Below are 13,465 nucleotides of genomic sequence, written 5' to 3'. Positions count from 1 at the left end.
TTGAGCCTCAAACCACCTGAGTGGTGTCCCCCAAATTCTTCTCTTTGAGCCTCAAACCACCTGAGTGGTGTCCCCCAAAGTCTTCTCTTTGAGCCTCAAACCACCTGAGGCAGCTCTGGGCAAGACCCCATCAGCTCTTCTGGCCCTTCTTCCACCTCTTGTGGATGGATATCCCTCCATCGAGGTGTGCTCCTCCAGGGAGCAGTCCCGTGGCTCTGCAAAGCGACACCCCAGTGTTACCCCGGGTGCCCAGCTCAGGGTATGTGGTTTCAGCCATTGCTGAAGGGCAGGCACTGAGATTTGCCCAGGAACATCAGGCCATTGGGATCTCTGGAGCAATTTCAGCTGGCCAGGAGCAAGTCTGTTTATTGTCTCTGAAACCAGGCATTCGAGGTGCTCAATTTCCTTTGCTAGCAAAGCCCAGAGCAGTGTTTTGTGCCAAGATGAGAAGAGATGTTCAGAACACTTTTATAGCTCATTGTTTTCCCTCGTGGGCCCCTCTGTGTGATTTTTCTGAAGGGGGAGGAAGTGCTGGATTTTCCATTTCAAGGTGCTGCTCTCCAAATCCTGAGTGATATGGGCCATAGCACTTGAAAACGTCTCACAGACACCTTGGCAAGACTCAGCCAACTTCTGAAGAGAGAGGAAAGGATGAAAAGAGCTTGATTGCCCTTTGTAGAGCCCGGCACAGCATCAAGAGGGACTTTTCTCCCTGGGAGCAATACACCTCTGCTGCTGTCACATGGTGGATGTTCCTCGTGGCTCTGGACCAGGATGAAAAAGCAGGCAACTCCTCAATGGCATCAAAATGATGTTCTAAGATCCCCCCACTTGTTGCTGAGAGCACCCAGTCCTTAACACATCACAGGAGCAGCCTGTTCTCCATGTCACTGGGAAGTGATGAGGCCTGGTTGCATTAATGGACGGGAGGGATTTGGCCTCTCTACCCCTCGGCCTCCCCACAGCTCCGGGATCGTTTTAAGTGCAAGGCTGTGGATTATAAATTATACAGCATTTTATAATCAGGAAAACATCTGCTGGGTGCTCTTTGCAGTGGACAGGGCCAGCCAAAGGCTCCAGGACACGACGCGTAGGGGTTGCACCAATCGCCACCTGTCTGCTCCTATAATCGAGTTGATTTTTTACCATCTTGACACCAGCTTTCAAGATGCATGATCTATGTGTTTATTTAGCTGTCTTTCCTGGCGTTCCTTAGTTTTGAACTCCTGTAAATCCTCCCACAGTTGGGTTTCTGCACTTTTCAGAGATTACATTTCCTGACAGTACATTTCTCCTTCCCCCTCACTCCGTTGACAGCTCAGGCGAGGCTCCAGGGACCCAAGTGTTCAAACCTGGCTCTAGAAAGCTGAGCTCTGACACAGAGTGGGTCTAACTTGCCAGAGCTGAGGAACTGGTACTGCTATAAGCAGGAGAAATGACCCAAATGCATTGCTTTGAAGCTGAAGTCCCCCTCCAGGTTCAAAATTGATCCAGGGGCTGTGTCAGCCTCCAGGACTTGTCCATGTGTGGTCTCTGAGAGGTCCTGCTCAAGGCATGTCTCCAGGCCAGAAAGGTAAATGGAACTTGATGTGGCCAGAACAGCAACTTTTTATTAAAAAGCCCAAATTCTGACTGAGTGGCACAGACTTTTGCAGTTCAGTTTGTTTGGGTCCCCATGGCCCTTGCTCACTGATGCTCTCATTTCAACAGGAGTTAACCCACTCAAGAGCTTCCAAGGGATCCCAGTTCCAATGATTCCCTGAAGGATCTCATTATAAATGCCCTTGTTTTTCACAAAACTGTGCCACTTTTGTCCTCTTCTTTTGGGGAAGTATAGCTAGTGCTGAACTCCACCAGCTTCCAGATGTTTACAGATGGGTGAATACTTGCACACTATTGGGAAACAACATGCAGCAACCTTTGCTTTTTGGGCTTTTTTCTTCCAGCAAAGCAGGTGTTGTTGAGCAGAGCTATAGCCAAGAAACCTCTGAAATCTGTGGCATGCTTCCTACAACCCTTAGCCTCTGACTGCAGCAGCTGGAAACAAATCTCCATGGAAAGCCTGTGTGAGTTTTAAGGGTTAACACGGGCTGATCTGGCTTTCCAGGTGTGGTTTGCAACCAGCCTCCCTTTCCCAGCCTGTCCCAGCACCTTTTGTTCACTCCTTGTCCTCTTTTGCCCCCTCTGGCCTTTTTCTTATCCCTTTCACAGAGCTCTTGTGCCTGGTCCTCAGCCCTTTTGCTGCCTGCCACAGCCCCTCCCTTTCTCTGCCCCTTTTTAGAAGAAGAAGGGGAAACTTCCAGGATCCAGAGCCATCCTGGCTCTGCCCCATGTCCTGCCTATGCCACTTGATCCTTGACTCTCTCCCCAAACTTCTTAGACACCAGTGACATGTGAATTAATTTATTTACAGCTTTAATACATCTAGAAGGAGTTTTCTGCTTGACTGCATGCTGAGGGTTCCCCCATCTCTCGAAGAGGATTCCTGGCTCTGGCAGGTACTGTGCCTGATATTTTTCTGAAGCCAATGTGAACTTATCCCAGGTGCAAATTCATGTTTAAAGCCCTTACACTCGTGCTTGGATCAAGTGGTATTCCTACCTACTGCTAACCCTGCTTCTGAGCTCCTCTGTTGCCTGCAGCAGCACTCAGAGGTGTTCAGATAAAAGGGATTTGAATGTTCTGTGTATCTCAGGACAAAATTTGCCAGCTCTGTTACCAGGCCCCAGCTGTACCTGCTGTTTCACTCACCACCTCAGTGGTGCTGCCTCCCGCTCTGTGGTGCCATTTTAAACACCCAGCAGGAACAAGACTTCTGGTAAAAGCCCAGTTTCCTATGGCTTTGGGCTAAAATCTTCAAGTTTTCACCCACTAAAGATCTGGCTGGACAGCTGAACCGGTGGGTAGGTGACAACACACCAGTATGTGTGTGACATGTCACTGTTGCTGCATCCTCATGCTGTACCTGGCAGCAGCATGCTTTGATGCATTTGTGGGACCATGACTGAGAAACCCACAGAGGCAGAAAGCATGTCCTAACCAATGTCCCTGCACTGGCTTCTTTTCCCCATCCTTTCCAACATGATCCTCACTGCCAGGTCCTCTCAGCCATCCTTGTCCAGTAGAGATGAGAAGAATTAATGACTTACCCTGGCATAATTTACCCCTCTGCATAATGAGATGTTGGAGGCTCTTTTTCACACTAGGCTGGAGAGTTGCCTTTATGGGCATCCTGAAGTTTTGGGCTTGAATGGAAACCCATCTCCCACTAGCAGGAGATTGGATACACCTCATCATCCCTTGTGCATATTTTTGCCTGCCACGCAATCACAGGAAAATAGGTGAGGAAAGATTGATCTGTAGGTATTAATTTTATGGGGTTGTGTGGAATCCACCTCCCATCAATTTGCCAACAAGTTAGGAGAGCCAATGTCCTTATCATTCCCCTCATTCTGGCAGGGAATAACCTGCCAAATGAGGTGTCCCTTTATAAGGGTGTTATCATGTAGAACAGTGAAGAGGATTTGCACCTCTAATGGCTCTGTGGTAATTTATATGGCATTTTTGCCTAGCTGAAGCCTGGGTCTTGTTGTGTTGCTCCTTGGAAGAGAGATCTTCCTGTGTTAAACTGCTCCAGGTGGGAATGGAAACAAGCTGGGAGCAAACAGCTTCCATGGTGAGGTGGCTGCATGTTGAGAGCAGAGCCTGCCCCACCAGACTGCCTATATCACAAATAATTGAAGTCATGTTTGCCCCTGCAGGGCTGCTTGGGCTGCACCAAGGATGTTGTGATCTGCCCACATTGCACGTGTGTGCTCCTGGAGAAGGTGGCTTAGATGGAGCTCCATCCCTCAGTGAATTCCCATTGTCCCCACCCCATTTTCCCAGTGGTTCAGTGACCACCATGTTCAGTTCAGGGCTGTTGTGATCTGCCCATGTTGCATGTGTGTGCTCCTGGCTTAGATGGAGCTCCATCCCTCAGTGAATTCCCATTGTCCCCACCCCATTTTCCCAGTGGTTCCGTGACCACCATGTTCAGTTCAGGGCTGATGAGCCTTGCCCAGCCCAGCTCTCACCACCAGCCTGTGCCTTCCCATCACATTTAGGCTGGAAAGGACCTTCCTTGGAAACTCTCCCTGCCACCAAGAGCTGGCAACGTGGCTTGCTAATGGTGTCACAGTCAGACTTTGCCCTCTAGGTCTCATCTTTGGAGCCAGCACCCTTATTAGAAATACAACCCTTCTCTTCCCCCATATTTTTTTAGAAGTATCACTGAAAACTGAGGCAGAGAGAAATGGAGCCCTTTGCCCAAGGTCATTAACCAGCTGCAGAGTCTGGAGTAAGAGCGCCCTGATTTCCTGGTTTTGTGTCACAAGTGTGAGCAGCTCTGATGACAGCAAGGGCTTTACTGTAAGGAAGGGGGGAGCGAAAAAAAGCCATATTTCAACATGCTTCTTGCTCTGTCCCTGAGTGCATCCCCCAGGGTGAGAGTGAAGTCAAGAGGCTGCTGTGAAAGGGTTATAGCCGACCTCTGATCACAACCGATTAATGACAGCCCCAGGGAGCGAAAGCCCTTGAGCTGCCAGGAAGGAGGTGAGCGTGGAAAAGTGGAGAAGTTTTAAATGCAGCAGCCAGAGTCCAAAGCAGAACAACAGCCGAGGAAACAGCTGTGCCTGGACACAGTGCAGGAATGGAGGGGATTCATCCATCCCCAGCAGGCTGGATCCAACCCTTCAATCTGCTCTGACCAGGCTTGTTGCTCTGAATTTGCTGGTGAGAATTTGGGGCTTTTAAATTTGTTTGTTCAAATTAAGCAAAAAAATTTTACTGTGAGGGCGGGTTAGTATTTAGCTGCAAGCAGACTGCAGCAGCATTGTGTGAGGGTGAGGAACACTTGTCAAACCAGGGAAACTGAGGCAGAACACCAGGATGGGGTGGGCAGAGCCAGGATCAGGAGGAACACCTGCTTCTCCCTGCACCACCAGGCATCCAGCTTTGTGCTGGGCTCAGCAGAAATCTTGCCTTAATGTAATTAAAGGATGAGCAGAGGCGTCTGCAAGAGGCTGTTTATGAGTGCAGAGGAGGGCATGCCGGGAAGATGCTCCATTCCCAGCTCCAACTGCTGCACAGGAGCATGACCCTGGGCCAGGATGTGCATGGCTCGGATGCTCTCCAGCTTTCCAGCTCTTCCATGAAGGGCTGAGAGCAAATTGGCTGCTAATTCAGACAGGGGCTGGCTGAACTCAGCACTACAAATGGCAGGATGGGTGAGGAAACCCATGCTCCTGCTCCAACAGGTCCAATTCTGCTTGTTAGACCTTGTCAATAGTTTCCTGTCAAAACCAATTCTCTGTCAAGCAGATGTTGCTTTTTTGGTTGGGTTTTTCTTTTTTCTTTTCTTCTTTTGTTTTTTTTTTTTTTCTTTTTCAGCCAAATTTCTTGCTTTTGGCACTTGGGGCTTTGTTTTTTCTCCTTGCTTAAAAAACAACGTTGAAAACAGGATTGTCAGCTCTCAGAGTCTGAATCCAAAGGCTCAAGCCAGCAAGGTCTCCAAGTGTATTTTTGATTTTATGTCAAAAGAAAAAAAATAAAGAGAGGAAAGGAAGAAGATTTTTAAGAACTTATTGTCATGGTGGAAAAACACATGTTAAAGAAAGTCAGGAAAATTACTGGGGGCCTTTTTTATGTAAGACTCTTTGATGGCTTGTAGTTGTGAGTCTGAGGGTGGTTAAGATGGAGCAGAGCTTGTGGTTCTTGAGGTGGTCCTGTGGAGGAGATGATCCTTGTGGATCCCTTCCAACTCAGGATAATCTATGATTCTGTGAGCTTAGGGACAGGGATGGTGGCAGCCCAGCTCTGGTGACATCTGAAGATCCCTGTTAGTGTGTCCCCCTCCCTGTGCAGGTTATGAGGCCTGCTGTGTCTTCGCTGCTGGTTCAGCTCAATGGGCAAAGCTTGCACTCAACATTGAACACAACAGCTCCTTGATATAACAAAAAATGATCTGGCTGGAGAAATGCTGCATTCTTTGGGAAGCTTTGGGTAGAGTCTGTGCTCTGTCCCATGGGATTTGGAGCAGACAGCCTGGCTGGCAGAGGTGATAGGGAGGTGCTGTCCCACTCTGAGGGAGCTCAGTGATGATTTTTGTCCTTCCCTGGCCCACTGGATGCCCACCTGGTGCTGGGTGAACATCTGTGGTGTCTCTGGCAGCACCAACCATGGTTTAAGGGTTGATGCTCTGGCTCACTGATCTCAGAGCTACACGTGGATGTAGCTGACTCGCACAAAGGAGCACCACACTGGGACCCAGAGGCTGGAGGGTGCCTTGCTCTGTGAGGATGCACAGAGGTGAGGGGGACCTGAGGGGATGAGCTGGCCCCAGGCTTGCCAAAGCTTTTGGGTGTTGCCAGAGTTAATGCAGGGCGCGCGTGCGCCTCTGGCGTGTGTTTATGCATGCAAAGAAGTGCCTGCTGGGGAAGGAGTGGAAGGCTTGTGATTTATCATTGCTCTGTAATGGGTGCCTTGCTTCTAGTGAAAGAGGTCAACATCCCTGAGAGATACCAAACCCCCTCCTTATTAACGTCCTGTTACAGCTAATGGCTTGGGGTAGGGCAAGCAGGTCTTACAAGGAAGGCATTAAAGAACAGCGCGACTTGGAAGGGAAGCCAAAGAATTTACAGCAATATTTACACAGAGGCTCTCCCCAGAGATAAGGAGGTACACAGTCAGCTCGGGAGATAAGCACAGCTGTGGGACCAGGCAGAGCAGGCACTGTTGTTTGTGCATCCTGAAGTTCAATGGGATCAGAAGCCAGAGCTGTGTGGTGCGGGAGAGGGGGATGTGAGCAGGACCACACACACCAGCTGGGACCTGGCCTCTGGAGGCACAGATGCTGTGTTTGCTCAGTGGCTTGCAGTGAGAAATGGGGCCAGCAGTGCTCCCTCAGACTCCTAGACCCGAGCCCCAAACCTGGGCTTGAAGGTGTGGATTAATGCAAGTTAATGAGTGCAGTGTCCTGTCCTGGTGAAGATGTGGAGATCTGGCCCAGGTTCATGTCCCTGGCAGCCACCATCTGTCCTGTCCACCACATGTCACAGGTTGACAGCTGTTTCTCCAGCAGATCCTGCTAGGGCAACTCAACTCCACCTCCAAGAACTCACCTTGATTCCATCTGGGGAGCCTTAGGGACACTTTTCACAGCCCAAAGGGAAAAGGCGAACCTCTACATTTAATTTGAGGTGAGATACAATTCCTAGACAAGCATGTGTCCCAGGACACAGGTTGTACAAGGTCATCCAACCTGGGGAGCAATTGAGAAACTTCATCTCTTTCCCATCCAAGTGATGTTGCAGTCAGGTTTCCCTTCGTTAGTTCTTTAGCTCTACTTTTCCACCTTTCCTGTTGGCTCTGAGAGAGGTGCAGTGCATCTGTGTTCAGTTGTCCCTCTACTGTGCTGGCTGAAGATCCCTCAGACCATTCTCAGTCTTCTCCAGCCACTTGTTGCCAAACAAGCCAAAATCTCACATCCTCATCCAGCAAAATCTCCTGACCCAAACCAGGCTGAAGACAAAAGGAGTTTCCCTTGATTTTTTTTCTCATTGACAGCACCAGGCTTTGGATCTAGTCATGTGGAGAAACCAAATAAGCCTTGTGCATAAGCCCTTACAGGAGAGCCCAGCCTGCTCCTTGCCCCCTTCAACTAGACACCTCCCCTCTCACTCCTGGTTCCTTTATGTGCTCAAATCACCCATGGCCACCACGTCATCTTGTGCTAGACTACATCTCCACCGTCCTCCCCGGCCCCTAATAGCACTCGGCCACTGATCTCCGAGCACTCCATCCATCATTTGACTAGCACATTATTTATTTACCATGGGGGAGAGAAAGGAGTTGGGTTGTCTGGAGAACGTATTAAATTTTCATTTGTTCTCATTGATTCCTGAAAGGAAATTGCTGAGTTATGCCATCAGGTTGGACAATATGGAGAGCATCTACTAGATGGGGGTACTGGGTGTGAAATAGGGGCAGAGTTCAGGTTGTTTTGAATATTAGATGGAAGTTACGGTGACCATTTAGCTGAGCAGCTTGATGAAATGCATCGTCTGCTTCCCTCAGTCTCTGCTGTAGCTGCTTGCCCAGACTCTTCCCGGTTTCTCCTGCCATATGGGACACACGTGGTGCTGTTTCCTCCTGGCTGCTGGGTGAGGAGCTCTCGCTCACGCGCTCGCTCGCAGGTTTCCCCACCGGCTCCGAAGCACCGTGCGTGTGCGTGGGAGCGGCTTCTGGCGAGGGCTCCTTCCCCGTCTGCAGGAGCTGCTCGGCCTCTTCCAGCTCATCCCAGTCGGTTTGGAGACAGTTCCCTCACATATTTCTTCTCCAGGCATGTCTGGGCTCTCTCCCCCTGAATTTCCGCTGTGGTGGTTAGCACGTTATTTATGGCAATTTTTTCCTTTTTTTTTTTTAGTATGTACTAATATCGTAGGTTGCACAAGAATACTGGCTTTTCCATAGGGCTCCTTGTCATCCAAAAGCTGCTCATTTTTTCTTTCCCAGCCAGAACTGGCTTCCCAGCCAACAGTGATGACTATGGTTCAGGTTTTCCATGCTTCAAATGATTACCGTTCACGTTTTCCGTGCTTTGATGCCCACCAAGGACTGGCTTGGAGTCTCAGCTGAGCACTGGCTCACATTACTTCGTCTAAGTTCCATTTTCTAACCAAGTTAAACAAAAAGTGTCGTCTGAACCTCCTCAAGACACCAGGGTTGCCTTAACTTTTGGAGGAAGTCTTTAGTGGAAATGTTAAAATCTCATCTGAACAAGTTGGAGAAGAAATTCTCCTTGGTGAAAAGTCTTGTTGCTGGGATTTTTGAGGACAGACACTGTTTTCTGGGTTAAAATGGCCACCTGTGTCTCATGCTGCCTGAGGACTGTGGACTGGGGAAGTCCCCACATCTCTGAAGGGGTCACCTCCATCTCTGGCCCCTCTGACCCTGCTTGCTGCCTCAGGTCACAGTAAACCCTTAATTCAGGGAGCCACAATGTAGAAGTGGAATGTTTTTACTGGGGTTTTATTTTTGCAGTCTGGAGGATAATCAGGGGTCCTTGGGTTTCTGTGGGAGTTGAAAGAAAGGACAGAGCAAACTGGCACTGTTCCCAGTCCAAAATGTTTTCACTAATTGCATGCAACCTTCCTTACAGGAGAGAGAGGCTGCAAATACCATCGGCAGTTTAATTACCACTGTTGGTTCATGTTGATTTTATTTATGTTGCTCCCAGTTGCTGTGTGAGCACAGTGTGTGTGTGTGTGTGTGTGTGTGTGTGTGTGTGTATGTGTATGTGCAAGGTGGGATGCACAGGGAATCATGGATGGCTTGAGGCTTGAGGGAGGAAGCTGAGGAGCATGTGTGTGTTTATTTGGGGGTGTGGAGCCTTTCCAGAGAGCCCTGAGGTACCAGGTGGCAGCACCCCAACACCCGTGGCAGGTGTGGGTTGGGAAGGAACGGTGTGAAGCTGAACACGGGCGTAGGGGTGAGACCCCTGGACTTCCAGGCCTGTTTCCCAGAAGTGCTTGGCTTAGCCAGCAGGCTGACTCAACTCTGAGCCCCGTGGTGGATGAGCTCCCCTTGCTATCCTTCTCCTCCTTGAACGCAATGCGCTTCCTCCCCATCCCGGAGGGGGGGAGAGAGCGGCACGGGAGGAATCCGACACGAGCAGGCTGATGGCTGCCGTCCCAGTGCAGGCTCAGCAAATGGGGCTTGTGATGGATGAATGTGCAGGGCAAGAAGTAATAAAATGGGCCCCAGTCATGTAATCTTCCATTAAAATGAAATGCATACCAGAAATGAGGCATTTCTGCAGCTTGTACCATCTCCCACGGAAGATCATGAATAAAAGAGGCAAGTGTACTGTTGACAGATGCCGGCATGCATAAAGGACAGTTCCTATAAAGGCAAAGCCCCGGCTAACAGATGGACTAAAGATGTGAGATGCAGGAAGATTTACCAGTCTAAATAATTCAAGGGAATGTCGTATGGGGAGGCAGTGCTGGAGAGTGGAGCCGGCAGAAGGTACAGATGGAAAGGCAGGCCAGGCCTTTCCCACAAACCCATTAAGAACGTCGCTTGTCTGAGTGACAGTATGTCGCACAAGGCACCAGCAGAGATGGGTGGATTTGCCTCCAGCACTCCTTCCGCAAGGTCAGGAGAAGAGGTAATCTCAAAGGTTGCATCTATTTGAGGTTTGCCTCCTGCAAGGCCGCTTTCTCCAGCCTTCCTCCTCTCCCACCTCTTCTACTTTGTCCCTTCCTCACCTGCTGCTGGGCAGAACGGGAGCACAGAAATGTTTCTGTGGCCACAAGCAGAGGGTAGATGTGGCAAAGGCATTCAGTGCCTCCACTGCTCTTCTCTGCCTTGCTCTAGTCCCTGGATATCCTTTGGACTTGGAAGGAGTCTGGGGACTAGTGCTGGTTGCCCTGTGCCCATTAAGGGCATTTGGTGGCTTTACAGAGCTTGGTGGAGAGACATGGCTGTTGTGTGACATTTCTGTGCCCTGGCGACGGCAGCTGGAAAATTTTGTGAATCTCCCTGGCCACTAATAGGAAGTCTGAGAAGAGCTGGCTGAAGCATTGCAGCATGTTGGGAGGGCTTTGGCAACACGGGATGCAGGGATAAGCTGATGTAGGAACTGGCACAGAGGATGGGGCATTGTGGTGGCTGAGAGCAGGGTAGGGGATGCCCAGGGCCCCTCTCCCACTGTTCCCTGGGAGCCTGGGGTTGGCTTTGGCGAATGTGAGACATTTTGGGAAGAAGAGGGAGGATAAAGGGCAAGATGCAGAGGGTTAGATAGAAGTCAGTGGCAGCTGCTTGGCAGAGATTGTGCGCGCTCTCCGCTCGGAGAGGACGCCTTCCCTGGGCTCGTCAGCCGTCTGCAGCACGGCGATTAATCATTGGTGTCAGAATCCCTAATCCTATTCAATGGAAAACAAACAGCACGGCATCCAGCCCTGTGCTGAGCCCAAGCAATTAGCATGTTTACATGGGCTGGGGAAGCTCAACAAAGAGTGGCCAACGGGGGCCACGGGAAATGAACCCTTGTCAGCCCCTGATGTTCCCAGCGCCTGGGATCCCCAGGCTCTGACTCAGGCCCAGGCTTGGAAACGTGGCTCCAAGCAGTTGGATGCAGCTACTTGCCACCAAAAAATGATTTCTCTCCATTAGGGCTCAGGTGTCTGTGAGTGTGGGCAGCTGCTGAGGTGGGGGGATGTGTCTGGTATGGATGGTCAGCTGGGGAAATAGGGGATCTGGAGGAGATTAGGGGTTTGCTCCTGCTTAGGCTTTGAATCAGTAGTAAAAGTAGCAGCCAAAGCCTTTGAAATTCCAGCAAACTCAGCCCTGATGCCAAGCCCTTGTCCCCATTCCTCCTGCTCCTCTCAGGCCCTCCCCACTGGAGCTGCATCTCTCTTGCTGAATTATTGTGATGTTTTTGGGTGCTCTGGGTTAGGACTGGGCTCTGCAGGGCCAGGGATGTGCAGGACCAACATACCTGCTGTTCTGGTCCTGTCCCTGGGGGGCTCAGGTCCCTCACACAGGCTTCAAGGAGGTTTGAGAGGTGGGTTGCAAGGAAACATGCAGGACTAACCAGACATAACTGTCCCTTGTGTGTTCTGTCCCCAGGGCCTTGCAGCAGCCGCCTCAGATGAAAACCTTTCCCAAAACCAAGAGAAACAAAAAGCTTCCTCAACGTGGATGGAGATGCTGCACAGTCTGCCCTGCCTGAGCATCTCTGCCCTGCTCTGGATTATTTAACTGGGTTCTGCAAACATGATTTCAAACAGCAAACACCTAAGCAAGGGGAGAAAGACATAGCCTTTGTTTCTGCAGGACCTACCAGAAGCTGACAATGTGGATATGTGGGCAATGGGAAAAACAGTTTATGTTTTAAGCTTCATGTGACCTCTGGAGCTTCTGGGCTTTGGAAGGTGAGAGTGAGACAATCCTCACAAGTACTTGATCCCTCTCGAAATGAAGGGGCTTTCCTGGGCACACAGCTTTCCCCCTTCCCTCCCAGAAGTGTATCTGATTTTTGGGGGTGGAAAAAAAGAGGATTGATTCAAATAAAAATGTATTTGTATGAGAAAAATTATTTCCTTCCATGAGTAAACACATAGTTTGAGGCAAATTTATGGCTTTGGCCTGGTCATTAATATCTGGTTGTCAAAAAGTATTGGTTTGAACAAAAATATGTTGTAATAAAAATGCATTGTTTTGAAGAAATTTATTGTCCCCATGAAAACCTATTCAATTCAGAAAGATATGTTGATTTCAATGAAAATCTATTTGTTTTAAGAGACAGAGAGAGGGAAGTTGCACTCAACTGAGAACCAGGGGCTTCTCTCAGTACAGATCTCCCTGCAGTCCCTTGGCTATTAGGACGGGGAAAGCTGGAAAATCAACAACTGGGCAGCAAAGCAAACCTGTAGGTCTTTCCTGTGCTCAGTGACCATCCTCCCAGCTGAAGAAAAGTGCCCCAGCCTCCCTAGGGCAAGGAGTGGGAGGTGGTTGTCTCCATTCCTTATGGATTGGATGGCTTCTTCCACAAACAGCTCTCCTCACCCAGCAGAACTAACCTTTAGATGACTTTTAAAGGCCCTTTCCAGCCCAAAGGGATTTATCCAGCCCATGAGGGTCCCAGGGAGTGGCTTCTCATGAGAACCCACCTACAGCTGGAAAGGTGCACGTCTTGCAGGTGACCTGGAGACCTTCATCTTCTGCTTCCTGTCTCGAGCCACACGTAAGCAGCAAGAATGTGTTGGTGAGTACCTGAAGGGGAGATGGCTGTGTCCACACTGATACCCAGAGCAGTTCCCCTTGGGCTTGGTGGCACAAGGAAAGGGCCCCTTTTGGCTCAGGGCAGCTTTGTGGTGTGTCTTTGTGGTTCTCCCAGCCCTGCTCCGAGATGGGACTGAGGTTTGCTATCTTGCCTAAGCCTCTTTCCCTGCCAGCAGGGACTGGATGAAATTCACCCTGAGCTCCAAATCCCTAATGCTGCCTTAGCTGGGATTATGAGAGAAGCCACCGTGGTATCACCTGAAATCCACCTCCCGGTGCCTCCCGTTTAAAACAATCAGCAGATGTTTGCAGTGGGCTTTTTCTTTCATTATGCTCCAACTCTGCTATTTAATCAGCTTCTTCCTTCCTCTGTTTGTACAAGGTATCGCTCGCCCATATTAAAGCGGGGGAAGGGAAGGTGCGAGATGAAAAAAATAAAAGAAAAATTAAAAAAATAAAATTGCCTACCCAAGAAATGTCACTGCTGTAGTGTTATCCCCTCCCTGCCAACACACACACGGGTTCTGGTGTCAATGGAAAGGTTGCCTCTGATTAATATTAATAAAGAATTAGAGCTGTGTTTGTCATGATCACTTCGTTTGGTATTGCTCTGTGTGGCAGGTGAAAGCAGAGGAAG

General features: G+C 49.7%; 1 long non-coding RNA gene across 3 annotated transcripts in view; it reads left to right on the top strand.

The window, feature by feature from the left end:
* LOC139594129 (uncharacterized) overlaps positions 1-12,374 on the top strand; it is a 40,780-nt gene extending 28,406 nt beyond the window's left edge. For all 3 annotated transcript variants that reach the window (XR_011680512.1, XR_011680513.1, XR_011680514.1), the window contains one exon: positions 11,674-12,374. This is a non-coding gene — a long non-coding RNA (uncharacterized lncRNA). The remainder of the gene's footprint in view (positions 1-11,673) is intronic.
* Positions 12,375-13,465: the final 1,091 nt, after the last annotated feature.

The sequence above is a fragment of the Agelaius tricolor genome, unplaced genomic scaffold (genome assembly GCF_023055355.1).
Source record: "Agelaius tricolor isolate 1412-34295 unplaced genomic scaffold, bAgeTri1.0.p SCAF_11, whole genome shotgun sequence".
Classification (NCBI taxonomy): Eukaryota; Metazoa; Chordata; class Aves; order Passeriformes; family Icteridae; genus Agelaius; species Agelaius tricolor.
This window is presented reverse-complemented; position numbering and strand designations above follow the sequence as displayed.